The sequence below is a fragment of the Schistocerca americana genome, chromosome X, assembly GCF_021461395.2.
Source record: "Schistocerca americana isolate TAMUIC-IGC-003095 chromosome X, iqSchAmer2.1, whole genome shotgun sequence".
NCBI classification, from domain to species: Eukaryota; Metazoa; Arthropoda; class Insecta; order Orthoptera; family Acrididae; genus Schistocerca; species Schistocerca americana.
Window position 1 is genome coordinate 852,171,939 of NC_060130.1, and position 16,591 is coordinate 852,188,529.

Here is a 16,591-nt window from a genome sequence, read left to right on the forward strand (position 1 = left end):
CAGCAGTGCAGGTAGTCGTCTGCTTGACAGATTTGACATTAACCGAATGAAAGCACAAGGAAAATGCACAACAGTCGTTCGGTCTTGACGAGAGGAAGTGGATTACCGAATAAAATATATAGGGTGCTATTTAAAAAACGTACTGCTCTTCATATTTTCGTAACGAACAAAGTTACAACAAAGACAGTCATGCTGATTAGAGTCCGCCTGGAAGCTAAATTAACTTTTTCTTGATACATTTTTTATTTTCCCTCTGAAAAAAGTTATCTGAAGTGGTCTAGATAAGTAGGACATCCAGTACTGAAAACAGACGTTCGTTATTATGCATCTGCTCCGCACCACTGTATTTATATGTTGGTCGCGTACTTAATCCATTTTAACTGTAGGCACACATTTTCTGAAAATTATAATTAGAGTCATGGCAAGCTTTCCTTTCAGTATCTCTTGTGGAGATTTTCTTTCCCTGTGTTAGGACATTGTACGTGACGAACATTGGTAATCATTTCTTCGGTTATTTCATTCTGCTCCACCTTCACTGCGACTCTTCGCGGCATTTGCTGGCCCTATTCGAAATTTTGTTCTGATCTCACTTATTGAAGATACAAGTTCATTTAACATTATGTACCCCACAAACTACTTTATCCACAAGACACACCACTAAAGCAGAATACAGCAACAGAAAAGTTGACCGTGAGCGTAGAGAACAAGAGAGCCACTGTGTTCGCGTCTTGTGTTTCCTTTTAAATTCTGTATTTATTTCGTATTTTTAGGCGTGCGTATTTGGGGCTTATGTGTAAAACTCGTCGAAGGGTCACCTAATTCCATGAGAGAAACCCCCGTTAAACCATATACGGTCTTGGCGCCGTGCCATTAACCCGACTACCGGATTCAAACGGGATCTGAGCCGCCTCTCGTATACCGTTCAAGTTCACGGTCTCTCTACAGTTGAAGTCTGTTGCTGTAGTCTTCCGTACGGTGAGTGGTTTGTTGCAGCTACACTCTCTAGCCTATCCTGTGCAGATGTCTTCATCTGTGCACAGCACTTCACTTTGAAAAAAAAGTACAATATACAGAACCACTTGTAATTGTTCCAAATTCTATATTGGCCAGTATGGCAGGTCAATATCCATCCGCTTCAAGGAACAATATAGAAGTTGGAGACTTAGAAAAGGAGATTCTATTTTGCATAACAGACTCTTAAAGAGGTCCATTGTTCAAGGTGAAACCTTAAGTCTTACATAACTAACACAAACGGAAGGGAATTGATAAAAATGTGACGTATATATGCACACTGAAGCAAAGAAATAAAATTTGTGCCAAGGGTGTGATTCGAACCCAGTTCTCTGGCTCACTAGGCAGATGCGCTAACTACTAAGATACCCTGGCTCAGTGGCTTTAGACAACTACGTCAACAACCCTAGCACGCCTCCGCCTCAGTCCAAATTCCTATTCTCGCCTCAGTCCACTTTATAGTCCCCCTAAACTCGAACAACACTGCCGAATTTCTCCAGCTGTATTGGAATCGCACCTCAGCATCGAACTAAACGGTGCATCCTGCCTGAAATCGAGGCATAGGCGCTTCAGTCAAATGAAACCACATGGTTCCAGAGACCTTTTCAAGTCACAATCATCTATGATGTACATATACAGACTGAAGCGACGAATGAAAATTTGTACCATGGCCGGGATTCGAATGCTGTTCGAGTTTGTGGGCAATACCAAGTGAAGTGTGAATGGGAATTTGGACTAAGTGTGGAGGCGTTCTAGAGTAGTCCATGGAGTTGTGGAGAGCCACTGTGCCAGGGTGGTGTATTAGTAGGCGCATCTGCCTAGTGAGCAGCTAATCAGGGTTCAGATCCTTCCTTGGTACACTATGTGATCAAAAGTATCCGGGCACCTCCAAGACATACGTTTTTCATATTAGGTGCGTTCTGCTGCCAACTACTGCCAGGAATCCGTATCACCGACCTCAGTAGTCATTATACATCGTGAGAGAGCAGAATGGGCCGGCCGCTGTGACCGAGCGGTTCTAGGCCCTTCAGTCCGGAACCGCGCTGCTGCTACGGTCGCAGATTCGAATCCTGCCTCGGGCATGGCTGTGTGTGATGTCCTTAGCTTAGTTAGGTTTAAGTCTAGGGGACTGATGATCTCAGTTGTCAAGTCCCATAGTGCTTAGAGCCATTTATTTAAAAAGAGCAGAATGGGGCGCTCCGTGGAACTCACGGACTTCGAACATAGTCAGGTGAGTGAGTGACACTTGTGTCATACGTCTGTATGCGAGATTTACACACTCCTAAACATCCCTAGCTCCACTGTTTCCGATGTGATAGTGAAGTGGAAATGTGAAGGGACATGTACAGCACAAAAGCGTACAAGCCGACCTCGTCTGTTGACTGACAGACCATCACACAAGAATTGCAAACTGCATGAGGATCCACTGCAAGTATTATGACAGTTAGACGGGAGATGAGAAAACTTCGATTTCATGATCGAGCGGCTGCTCATAAGCCACACATCACGCCGGTAAATGCCAAACGACGCCTCGCTTGGTGTAAGGAGCATAAACATTGAATGATTGAACAGTGGAAAAACGTTGTGTGGAGTGACGAATCACGGTACACTATGTGGTGATCCGATAGCAGGATGTGGGTATGGCGAATTCCTAGTGAATGTGTGTAGTGCCAACAGTAAAATTTGGAGGCTATGGTGTTATATAGTGGTCGTGGTTTTCATGGAGGGGCTTGCACCCCTTGTTGTTTTGCGTGGCACTATCACAGCACAGGCCTACCTTAATGTTTTAAGCACATTCTTGCTTCCACTGTTGAAGAGAAATTCGGGGATGGCGATTGCATCTTTCAACACGATCCAGCACCTGCTGATAATGCGCGGCCTGTGGCGGAGTGGTTACACGACAGTAACATCCTGTGATGGCCTGGTCTGCACAGAGTCCTGACCTGAATCCTATAGAACACCTCTGGGATGTTTTGGGACGGCGACTTCATGCCAGGCCTCACTGAACGTCATCGATACCTCTCCTCAGTGTAGCACTCCGTGAAGAATGGGCTACCATTCCCCAAGAACCCTTACAGCACCTGATTCAACGTATACCTCCGAGACTGGAAGCTGTCATCAATGCTAAGGGTGGGCCAACACCATATTGAATTGCAGCATTACCGATGGAGGGCGCCACGAACTTCTAAGTCATTTTCAGCCAGATGTCCGGATACTTTTGATCATATAGTGTACATGGCTATGTTTCACGCCTTCTTAATTTATCTGGTACTAATAGGCCTGCAGTGACATATAGGAATTTGAAACACATTATTTGTGGTGGACATAAATATCACATCTGTTTTTTTCATTCTATTGATACTGAGGCCTGCAGTGGCATATAGGAATTTGAAATACATTATTTGTTGTTAACACAAATATCCTATCTGTATTAATGATTGAAACTTGAAAAGGTCGCTTGAAGCATATGGTTTCATTTTATTAAAGACCTACGCCTGGGATTGAGGCAGGATCCTTCATTTCGTCCATTGCTGAGGTGCTATTCCAATACAGCAGTGCAGTTGAAGAACCTTTGCAATGCTATTCTAGTTTAGGGGGAATATTATTTGGGCTGAGACGTGAGTGGGAATTTGGACTGGGAGGGAGGCGTGCTAGGGTAGTTTGTGCAGTTGTGGAAAGCCACTGTTCCAAGCTGACATAGTGCTTAGCCCATCTGCGTAGTGGGCAAAAGGTCCAGGTTTTAATTCCAGCATTTGTACAAATTTTCATTAATTGCTGCAATCTGCTTATATACATCATGGATGACTGAGATCTGAAATGCTCTTGGGAACCATATGGTTTCATTTGATTAAAGCATCTATGATAGGGTTTTAGGCAGTATCCCCCATTTCGTTCAATGCTGAGGTGGTATTCCAGTCTAGTTGGAAGGCCTCTGGAATATTGTTCGAGTTAGGGGAAATATCAGGTGGGGTGAGGCATGATTGGAAATTTAGAATGAGGACTAAGGCATATTAGGAAAGTTTGCGGGTGTGTAAAGCCGTTGTGCCAGAGTGTGGTAGTTGTTAGCACGTCTGCCTAATGAGCATGATACCTACGTTCAAATCCCAGCCTTTGTACAAATTTTCATTTCTTCTGTCTGCATATATACATCATAGATGATTGAGACTTGAAAAGGTCACTGGAAGCATATGATTCCATTTGATTAATATATATATATATATATATATATATATATATATGTCCACTTGCATAAGCTAGGTACTGAAAAATCAGACAAGTCCCCTTACACACAACTGCAGATACTGCTAAAAATCCCAACCAGACCTTTTTTCAGATTATCCCTCCTACTCACGTGCCCCATTTTTCCTCTATTTAATTTACTAGAGCTTCGTTTGTTCTATTAAAGAATTACTTTCTATAACTCCAGTTGTTTGACTTAGCTATTTAGACTTATGGCCATTAAAATTGCTACACCACGAAGTTGACGTGCTTTAGACGCGAAATTTAACCGACAGTAGGAAGATGCTGTGATATGCAAATGATTAGCTTTTCAGAGCATTCACACAAGGTTGGCGCCGGTGGCGACACTTACAACGTGCTGACACGAAGAAAGTTTCCAACCGATTTCTCATACACAAACAGCAGTTGACCGGCGTTGCCTGGTGAAACGTTGTGATGCCTCGTGTAAGGAGGAGAAATGCGTATCATCATGTTTCTGACTTTGATAAAGGTCGGATTGCAGCCTATCGCGATTGCGGTTTATCGTATCGCGACATTGCTGCTCGCGTTGGTCGAGATCCAATGACTGTTAGCAGAATATGGAATCGATGGATTCGGAACGCCGTGCTGGATCCCAACGGCCTAGTATCACTAGCAGTCGAGATGACAGGCATCTTATCCGCATGGGTGTAACGGATCGTGCAGCCACGTCTCGTTCCCTGAGTAAACAGATGAGGACGTTTGCAAGACAACAACCATCTGCACGAACAGTTCGACGACGTTTGCAGCAGCATGGACTATCAGCTCGGAGACCATGGCTGCGGTTACCCTTGGCGCTGCATCACAGACATGAGGGCCTGCGATGGTGTACTCAACGACGAACCTGTGTGCACGAATGGCAAAACGTCATTTTTTCGGGTGAATGCAGGTTCTGTTTACAGCATCATGATGGTCGCATCCGTGTTTGGTGACATCGCGGTGAACGCACATCGGAAGCGTGTAATCGTCATCGCCATACTGGCGTATCACCCGGCGTGATGGTATGGGATGCCACTGGTTACACGCCTCGGTCACCTGTTGTTCGCATTGGCAGCACTTTGAACAGTGGACGCTACATTTCAGATGTGTTACGACCCGTGGCTCTACACTTCGCCGGCTGCGGTGGCCGAGCGGTTCTAGGCGCTACAGTGTGGAACCGCGAGACCGCTGTGGTCGCAGGTTCGAATCCTGCTTCGCGCATGGATGCGTGTGATGTCCTTAGGTTAGTTAGGTTTCAGTAGTTCTAAGTTCTAGGGGACTGATGACCTCAGACGTTAAGTCCCATAGTGCTCAGAGCCTTTTGAACAATTGTTTTCTACCCTTAATTCGATCCCTGCGAAACCCTGCATTTCAGCAGGATAATGCACGACCGCATGTTGCAGGTCCTGTACGTGCCTTTCTGGATACAGCAAATGTTCGACTGCTGCCCTGGCCAGCACATTCTCCAGATCTCTCACCAATTGAAAACGTCTGGTCAATGGTGGACGAGCAACTGGCTCGTCACAATGCGCCAGTCACTACTCTTGATGAATTGTGGTATCGTGTTGAAGCTGCATGGGCAGTTGTACATTTACACGCCATACAAGCTCTGTTTGACTCAAAGCCCATGCGTATCAAGGCCGTTATTGATGCCAGAGGTGGTTGTTCTGGGTACTGATTTCTCAGGATCTTAGCACCCAAACTACGTGAAAATGTAATCACATGTCAGGTCTAGTATAATATATTTGTCCAATGAATACCCGTTTATTATCTGTATTTCTTCTTAGCGTAGCAATTTTAATGGTCAGTAGTGTAGTTTCGCTTTTAATATATTACCTATTTGTAATATTGAACCCGTGATGGACAAAATTATCTTGTTCAGTCAGCAGATTGGAACATTATCGTAGATTGTTTAGCATACTTTTCTTCTCAGCATTGTTGTAATTTGTCGTGTAGTTCATTATATAATGAGTCATATTTTATCTAAGCTAATTTTTACTGAAATAATTAACGTTGATTTAGTTCGAAACCAAACATTAACAATATTGCCAACTTTGGAAACCATTGATAATTTACCAGTAACACATAATTATCTTCGTACCTAATGATGGCATTCCAGCTGAAAATCGGTTGGTAAAATAATAAATATTGCGGAATATTATACGAGAGTCGTGTGTTTTTTCATTTATGATGTATAAAATATTCTACCAAGAACCTATGGAACAGCAAATTAATGCAACAGCTTGATGCTTTGAGATATGTCCTATTAATCCATCCCTCCTGTTGTGTCAGAAATTGATTTTCTCGTCCAGTGATTCAGTATATCTGTAGAGTAAGCAACAGCCGGCCGCGGTGGTCTAGCGGTTCTAGGCGCTCAGTCAGGAACCGCGCGACTGCTACGGTCGCAGGTTCGAATCCTGCCTCGGTCATGGATGTGTGTGATGTCCTTAGGTTAGTTAGGTTTAAGTAGTTCTAAGTTCTAGGGGACTTATGACCACAGATGTTGAGTCCCATAGTGCTCAGAGCCATTTGAACCATTTGAAGTAAGCAACATTCTTCTGTGGCACCACATTTCAAGAGCTTCTATTGTCTGTCCGTCTGTACTGTTTAACGCCCACGTTTCGCTACACTCCAGACAAATACCTTGAGAAATGTCTCTCTAAGACTGCAATCTGTGTTACATGTTAACATATTTACGTTTTTCAGAGGAGTTGTCCTTTTTACTACGAGTCTACATTCACGATCTTTATTTCTGCAATCATCACTTATTTTGCTGCAGAAGTAGCAAAACTTGTCAATGACTTCTAGTGCCTCATTTCCTAAACTTTTTGTCTCAATATCACCTCATTTAATTCAAATACATCTGGATACTCATGTTTTACTTTTGCTGATGCTCAGCTTCTAACATACTTCTCAAGACACTGTCCATTCTATTGAATTGATCTTCCATGCCCTTTGCTGTTGCTCACAGAGCTACAATGTCATAGGCAAACGTGAGAGCTTTCATCTCTTCTAATTGCGTTTCCAAATATCTGCCTTGTTTCCTGCCTTGACTGCTTGTTCAGGCAACAGTTTGAATAAAATGGAGGGGGGGGGGGGGAGAGACTAAAACACGTTCTGATTCCTTCTCATCCAGTGCCTACCTCTAATGTCCTTCGACTTTTATACTTGTAGCCTTCTTTCTGTGAAAATTGTAGCAAACTTTATGAGGATGCAAATCAGATTTACTTTAAATACAGGCTATAACGGTCGTGAGCGTTAGTTACCTCTTAGATTGGACGTGGTGGCTTGATGTTAGTCAAGAATGCTTTTAAGGTGACAAAGACGCCATTATCAGTACCTCAATGAGTTTGAACGAGGTCGTGTAATAGGGCTAGGAGAAGATGGATGTTACTTCTGCGATACTGCAGAAAGACTTGGCAGGAATGTAGCCACTATACATGATCGCTGGGAGCAGTGGTCACGAGAATGTACGGACGCAAGAAGACCGGGTTCCAGACGGCCACGTGACATTAATCAGAGGGAAGAACATCGTGTTCAATGTATGGCTCTGGTGCATCGCACTGCAACTGCAACAGCAATTGGAGCAGCAGTTGGCACCACAGTGACACAACAAACTGTTACAAATCGGTTACTTCAAGGACAGCTCCGAGCCAGGAATCTTGTAGCGTGCATTACATTGACCCCAAACCACCGACTTTTGCGTCTTCAGTGGCGTAAAACGAGAGCTCATTGGAGGGCAGGGGCAGGTCTATTCTGTTTTCTGATGAAACCTGGTTCTGCCTCGATTCCAGTGTAGCCGTGTGTCTGTTAGAAGGAGGTCAGCTGAGGGCCGGAAACCAGCCTGTCTGCTAAACACGCTGAATATACACCTCGGATTATGGTCTGCGCTGCGGTTACATATGACAGTTGGAGCACTCTCGTGGGATCCTACGCACCCTGACTGCAAACTTGTACCTCAGTCTGGTGATTCGACTGGTTGTGCTACCATTTGTGAACAGCATTCCAGGCACAGGCAGTATCTTTAGTAAATGTATTTTCGCGCCAAGTGACTTAACTCCACATGTCAAAAAAATGGTTCAAATGGCTCTAAGCACTATGGGACTTACCAGCTGAGGTCATCAGTCCCTTAAACTTAGAATTACTTAAACCTAACTAACCTAAGGACATCACAGACATCCATGCCCGAGGCAGGATTCGAACCTGCGACCGCAGCAGCCGCGTGGTTCAGGACTGAAGTGCCTAGAGCCACATGTTGTCAGTGCACCTGAACTTGTATGTGTGATAGATTATTAGAACGATGGTAACATCGACAGTTCAGTACATATTTAACAACATATTACGATGTAATAAGTGTCGTACTCAACGGATCATGTGGGACTCTCACAGTTAAAAGTCTGCATTTTGACGACGATAGTTTTATATTCTGACAGAATGTAAGTAATGTACATATCTCCCCAATTTTTATAATTGAGCTACTTTCTTAATGAAATGTTTGCTTTTGTATTTTTGTGTTTAGGTAACTTTTGCAGTGTTACTTGAAAATGGCCATAAGGCCGAAATTGCAATAGTAATAATAAATATTTTATACAGTCAACGTCGACTATGATGTCTTTTAAGAAATATTATATGACTGTGAATCCCAACGATGAGAAGTTAATTCCAGGGGAAGTTTTCCATCTGGATAACGCTCGCCCATATACTGCTGTTGTAACCGAATATGCTCTACAACGTGTCAGCATGTTGCCTTGGCCTGCTCAATCACCATATCTGTCTCCAGTCGAGCACAGATAAGATATCATCGGCTGACAACTCTAGAGTCATCCACAACCAGCATTAACCGGTCCTGTATTGACCGACCAAATGCTACAGGCATGGAACTACACCCAAAAATCTGAAATCCGACATCTGTACAACACAACGCATGCAAGTTTGCATGCTTGCATTCAACATTCTGGCGGTTACATCGGTTATTAAGGTACCAGCATTTCACATATGCAAGCCGAGCGAGATGGTGCAGTGGTTAGCACCCGGACTCGCATTCGGGAGTACGACAGTTCAAATCCGCTTCCGGCCATCCTGATTTAGGAATCCCTGAGTTCCCAAAATCGCTTCACGCAAACGCCGGGATGGTTCCTTTGAAATGGCACGGCCGACTTCATTCCCCATCCTTCCCTAATCCGATGGGACTGATGACCTCGCTGTTTGGTCCCCTGCCCCCCAAATCAACCAAGCAAACAACCGCATTTGCAATTGCTTATCTCGCGCTTACATAAACCTGTGATCTAGCAACGTTACTCACTTAAATATGTTACCTTGACAAATATATTCGAGAAATTTCATTACTCTACATTAATTTTTTTTGGTGTTGCAATTTTATTCTTCGATGGATAGGTATTAGGATCAGTAATCTCATTTGAATAAATGGCATAACTGTCCAAACTTACAACTGTTTTTTTTTTTTTTTTTTTTTTTTTTTCACGCTACTCTCAAGACGAAGTAACGGGGTGGAATGTTGTGATGAAGAGGAATAGTCAGGGTCTCGCTAATTGTACACGATTCCTTTTAATAAAAGGAAATACCGATCTCGCTTAAGAATATTAGGTCGTTTGTCTTCCTCTGGCATCGGAAGATAAGCGGGAAGCGAGTGCAGGGCTTCCTTTTAAACGGTGCGGTAATTGGAAGCGGAACCTGGCGCCTGTGACGGAGGCCTTGGCCAGCCGGCAGCGTGACGGTTCTGCCTGCGTCCTCATTAGACGGAGTCATCGCTCCCGCGGCCGCCAGCTGCGCTGCACGCCAGCTGCGCGCTGCAAATGTTTGCAGGAGGCTTCACCGCCGGGTCAGCAACATTTAATGAAAGTCCGGAGCGCTTCCAGTCCAGCTGCAATGCAGAAATATGTGCAGAAATATGGACGTCCTGCGTGATGAGCAGAGTGCCGAATCGAAGACTCCAAATTAATGTTTAAAGATTCATTTGTAATTTCGGTGAAAGTAGCGGTTAACTACAGTGCTTTCCATTAAAACTGCAACAGCAAGAGGGCAGCAAATAATGAAATTCTAGATTGCCTCAAAGAATTAGGGGAACATGATTGGGCGTCTGCCATACTCCGCTGAGCAATAACTGAGGACTACAAGAATGAAAAAAATGGTTCAAATGGCTCTGAGCCGTGATGGCTGGGTGTTGTGTGCTGTCCTTAGGTTAGTTAGGTTTAAGTAGTTCTAAGTTCTAGGGGACTTATGACCACAGCAGTTGAGTCCCATAGTGCTCAGAGCCATTTTTTTGGCTCTGAGCACTATGGGACTTAACATCTGAGATCAACAGTCCCCTAGAACTTAGAACAACTTAAACCTAACTAACCTAAGGACATCACACACATCCATGCCCGAGGCAGGATTCGAACCTGCGACCGTAGCGGCCGCGCGGCTCCAGGCTGAAGCGCCTAGAACCGCTCGGCCACCAGCGGCCGGCACTACAAGAATGAAATTTTCACTCTGCAGCGGAGTGTGTGCGCTAATGTTAAAAGTTCCTGGCAGATTAAAACTGTGGGCCGGACCGATCCTCGGATTCGGGACTCAGCACAACTCACTGCCCGCTCTCGCAGCGTGAATTTGCAGCAGTATCTCGTCTCATACCTTCCAAACTTCATAGAAGCTTGCTGGTTCATTGAACCCTCTGCCAGGCACTTTATTGTGAATAGCAGAGTAATCACGTAGATGTAGATGTAAATGAAGCTCTTCTGCAGACTTTGCAGAACAAGGATCACTGGAAGAAAGGATATTACGGAGACATGGCTTACCTAGGGGTGTTTCCAGAATGAAATTTTCACTCTGCGAAAGGCAAAGGTCCCGAGTTCGAGTCTCTGTCCGGCACACAGTTTTAGCCTGACAGGACGTTTCAACTAAGGACTAGTTATATTACCAAATTACACCGTTGTCTTTCACAAATAAAGCACACAACAAAACATCATTACATCCTCGATCGTTTACATAAAAAGAACTGAAATGTCCGAGAGGAGACGAAAACAAAGTGTAAACAAGCATTCATTCCGCCATTATCGGCTCTTTTCGTTGGACTTTGGAAGCTTCAGTAAAGTTTATGTCCTCCGTGAGCGTTTATCACTGCCTCGCATCTGCCTGGCATGCTCCTTGTGAGTCTACAGTAGATGCATTACAACCCCAAGTGAAGACCTCTGGTATCTGTTCCCATTATTCAATGAGAGCCCATGAGAATTCCTGGAGGATCTGTGGTCGAGCAGGACTACCACGAACACGTCTGTGAAGCATGTCTCACATAGGCACGATGGGGTGCAGGTCGTGACTCACCTCCAGACATTCCATTACTTCGATGTCCACGCTTTGCAAGCCATCCCTGCTGACGCCCGCCACATAGGCCCTTTCACTAGAAGGAACTGTGTGCAGTAGCCACCACCTGGTCCAACAGGATCTGTTAGATGTACTGCCTGGCGGTAAGACGACCACAGACAACGACCAGATCCATACGGCTTTCAGCACTGGAGCCTCCCCATACCACCACATAACCTCGGAAATCTGTCGATTTCTTGGACAAAATTTGGCATGAACCGCTCAGCACGGGTCGCCGCACACGAACACGTCTATCACCTGGCGCCAGACGATATCTGGACTCGTCTGTGAATGACACGTTTTGCCAGTGACAAATTTGTTGGTTGGCATGGGAAGGCAGAACTGAAGGCGAGCTGCAAGATGTGTCAAGGGGGCTTCTCGAACAGGACGTCTGGGTGCTAAGGTCTGTTCGTTACGGTCTGGTGGGACACAGCGAGTCCAGTGGCCCTTCTGAGATTGTCTCGCACAGCTATGGCTGTATCTGTACGAAGCAACGCAGAGATGGACACAGTTCGGTCTTCACGTGGGGTTGTTACGTGTCGGCGACCTTGTCAGTTTCGCCTTGTGTACTGACCTGCCTGCTTGTAGCGTGTCCACCAATATGTGGATGATACATGGAGGGGCATTGGCATCTGCAGCAACACGACCGAAAATCCATCTTTTTTTGATCAAACAGACCTCCTTTGCAACTTGCATTGCATTAAGATGTCGCTTTGCATGTGCTTGGTTGAATTGAACGTCAACAAATGACAACTACCCTCAATCTACCCTCGATATGCTGGAAAAATTATATGTTTAAAGCCGGCGATAGGCTTAAAGCATCATCCGAAATTGTACTGAATGCTTTCTCAGAAAATTATTTTGAACAATTAGTTCATGAGCCCACTCGAAGCGTAAATGGTTGAGAAAACATACTTGACCTTTTAGCAACAAATAATCCTGGACAAATAGTGAGTGTTGTGACGAATACAGGGATTAGCGACCACAAGGCAGTTGCTGCTAGGCTGAACACCGTAACACCTACAACCATAAAAAAGAAACGCAAAGTATATCTATTTAAAAAAGCTGATAAAAATGCTCTTAACGCCTTTTTAAGAGACAGTCTTCACTCCCTCCGATCTGATCATGTAAGTGTAGAAAAGTTGTGGAATATTTTCAAAGAGACAGTATCAACAGCAATTGAGAGATATTTACCAAAGTTGTGGAATATTTTCAAAGAGACAGTGTCAACAGCAATTGAGAGATATATACCACATAAATTAATAAGTGATGGTACTGATCCCCCATGGTACACAAATCGGGTCAGATCGTTGTTGCAGAAGCAACGAAAAAAGCATGCCAAATTTAAAAGAACGTAAAATCCCAAAGATTGGCAAAGTTTTACAGAAGTTCGAAATATAGCACGTACTTCAATGTGAGATGCGTTTAATAATTTCCACAACGAAATTCTGTCTCGAAATCTGGCAGAAAACCCAAAGAGATTCTGGTCATACATAAAGAACACCAGTGGCAAGACGCAATCAATACCTTCACTGCGCGATAACAACGGTGAAGTCACTGATGACAGTGCCACTAAAGCAGAGTTATTAAACACGGTTTTCCGAAACTCCTTCACCAAAGAAGACGAAGTGAATATTCCTGAATTCCAATCAAGAACAACTGCCAAGATGAGAAACATAGAAGTAGATATCCTCGGTGTAACAAAGCAGCTTAAATCACTTAATAAAGGCAAGGCCTCCGGTCCAGTTTGTATACCAGTCAGATTCCTCTCAGAGTATGCTGATAAAATAGCTCCATATTTAGCAATTATATACAACCACTCGCTCACAGAAAGATCCGTACCTAAAGGCTGGAAAATTGCTCAGGTCACACCTACCCAGAAAGGGAAGTAGGAGTAATCCGCTGAATTACAGGCCTATATCACTAACGTCGATTTGCAGTAGGGTTTTAGAACATATACTGTATTCGAACATTGTGAAGTACCTCGAAGAAAACGATTTATTGACATATAGTCAGCACGGATTCAGAAAATATCGTTCTTATGAAACACAACTGGCTCTTTGTACTCATGAAGTAATAAGTGCTATCGACAGGGGATGTCAAATTGATTCCATATTTTTAGATTTCCAGAAGGCTTTCGACACCGTTCCTCACAAGCGTCTTCTAGCCAAACTGCGTGCCTACGGAGCATCGCCTCAGTGGTGTGACTGGATTCGTGATTTGCAGTAGGGTTTTAGAACATATACTGTATTCGAACATTGTGAAGTACCTCGAAGAAAACGATTTATTGACATATAGTCAGCACGGATTCAGAAAATATTCAGAAAGGTCACAGTTCGTAGTAACAGACGGAAAGTCATCGAGTAAAACAGAAGTAATATCCGGCGTTCCCCAAGGAAGTGTTATAGGCCCTCTACTGTTCATGATCTATATTAATGACATAGGAGACAATCTGAGTAGCCGTCTTAGATTGTTTGCAGATGATTCTGTCATTTACCGTCTTGTAAATTCATCAGATGATCAAAACGACTTGCAAAATGATTTAGATAAGATATCTGTATGGTGCGAAAAGTGGCAATTGACCCTAAATAAATAAAAGTGTGAAGTTATTCACATGAATACTACAAGAAATCAGCTAAATTTCGATTACGCGATAAGTCACACAAATCTGAGGGCTGTAAATTCAACTAAATATTTAGGGACTACAATTACAAATGACCTAAATTGGAACGATCACATAGATAGTATTGTGGGTAGAGCAAACCAAAGACTGCGATTCATTGGCATAAAACTTAGAAGGTGCAATAGGTCTACCAAAGAGACCGCTTACACTGCACTTGTCCGCCCTGTTCTGGAGTATTGCTGTGCGGTGTGGGATCCGCATCAGGTGGGACTGACGGATGACATCGAAAAAGTACAAAGAAGAACAGCTCGTTTTGTATTATCGCGAAATAGGGGAGATAGCGTCACAGACATGATACGTGAATTGGAGAGACATTCATTAAAACAAAGGCGTTTTTCGTTGCGACAGGATCTTCTCATGAAATTTCAATCACTAGTTTTCTCCTCCGATTGCGAAAACATTCTGTTGGCACCCACCTACATATGGAGAAATAATCATCACGATAAATAAGAGAAATCAGGGCTCGCACAGAAAAATTTAAGTGCTCGTTTTTCCCGCGTGCCGTTCGAGAGTGGAACGGTAGTGAGGCAGCATGAAGGTGATTCATTGAACCCTCTGCCAGGCACTTTATTGTGAATAGCAGAGTAATCACGTAGATGTAGATGAACTACCATCCGTGTAGCTCACTAGACACTGGGACGCCGATACTCACTTCCTACTGAGGTGCCTCCTGCCACAGTAATTCATAACACAGCCAATAGATGGTGACTGATTTTAATTGTTGCTTTCACTGAAATCGAAGATCTCAAACCGTGCAATAAGATCACAGGTACCATTGTTAAAAATCATTCATCTACCAAGATCGCATAAAATATTTCTTTATTTAAGAGAACCTATTTCAATAGACTTTTCTGTCACCTTCCGGTTTTAAAAGTCTTTTTGTTGTAAAACATGTTCATTTTACGCTCAACCTCATACACAAGATGTCAAGTTCATAAAAGTCAGCACATTATAAACGCTTTTTCATAGCTGAAGTATTTAAAAACGTAAAGCACCTTGTGCAAAAGGTCATGTCCATATACATATTGTTTACAGATGCCTGTTCTGTCATTTAAACACGGTACACAATAGCACATCTGTTTACAAAAAAATGGTTCAAATGGCTCTGAGCACTATGGGACACAACTGCTGAGGTCATTAGTCCCCTAGAACTTAGAAATAGTTAAACCTAACTAACCTAAGGACATCACAAACATCCATGCCCGAGGCAGGATTCGAACCTGCGACCGTAGCGGTCGCGCCGTTCCAGACCGTAGCGCCTAGAACCGCTCGGCCACTCTGACCGGCCTAGATTTAACATATCGGACGTTTATACACGTGTTCCCCTAACTCCGTTGAACAGAGTCCTTATTGTGCGTATACAATATTAAAGAGTCTACATTATCAGATTTGTAGGTAATATGGTGCTGTGCATGGTGTGAAGTTAAGTGCACACAGTTGCCATCTCTAATAACAACAATCGCCCTACGCGGTTCTATTAGAACCGTGCTAGGATGGCAGATACGAGTGCGTCAGTCCATATTGCCTCAAGTGAACGCCAGAGTTCATCAACCGTAGTGGCCGGTGAGTGCTGACGTGCCAGTTTTTCGGCAGCCCATTACCAGTTATTTCAATGTGTGAGACATCTAGAGAACTAGTTGGTCTGGGCAACAGTCGAACAGTCGAACGCATCGAGTATTTTTTCGGAAGCTTGACTTCACAGAGGTCTCTAAGATGGACTACAGCCACTGCCCATAACACGACAGAAATGTAGCTCCTGTTGTGCAAATTCCCCGCTATGCGAACCAGAGGTAATCGCTCTGTGTACCCTGTGGGGTCCATAGCATCACGAAAGTGGTGCGTCCAGATGACGATGGCGATTGCACTCTGGCAAAGCTCGCTCTCCTGGGAGTCTCTACACAAGGACACGTTTATCGTGGTGATGCTACCGTGGGTAGGCAAAAGAATGTGAACGCCTTTACCTGCTTGGGAATGGTTTATTAATAAGGGGTTGGACCCCTATATTCCCGTAATACAGCTGCGATTCTTCTTGGAATACTGGCATATAATGATTGCATGGTCTCCAGTGAAATGTTACCTCTCTCTTCGATCAGAACCTCTTCTAATTCCTGTAGGAGACGGAAATCTGCTCCGGAGTCTGCGCTCCAATACCCCCCACAAGGGTTCGATAATGTTCAAGTCCGGGCACTGTGCTGCAGTTCAGTTGCATGCTCCTCATACCACGATTGTACTGTCCTGGCTGTATGAATGGGTTCATTATCGTCCTGAAATACTGTATGGCATTATTGCTGGGGAACA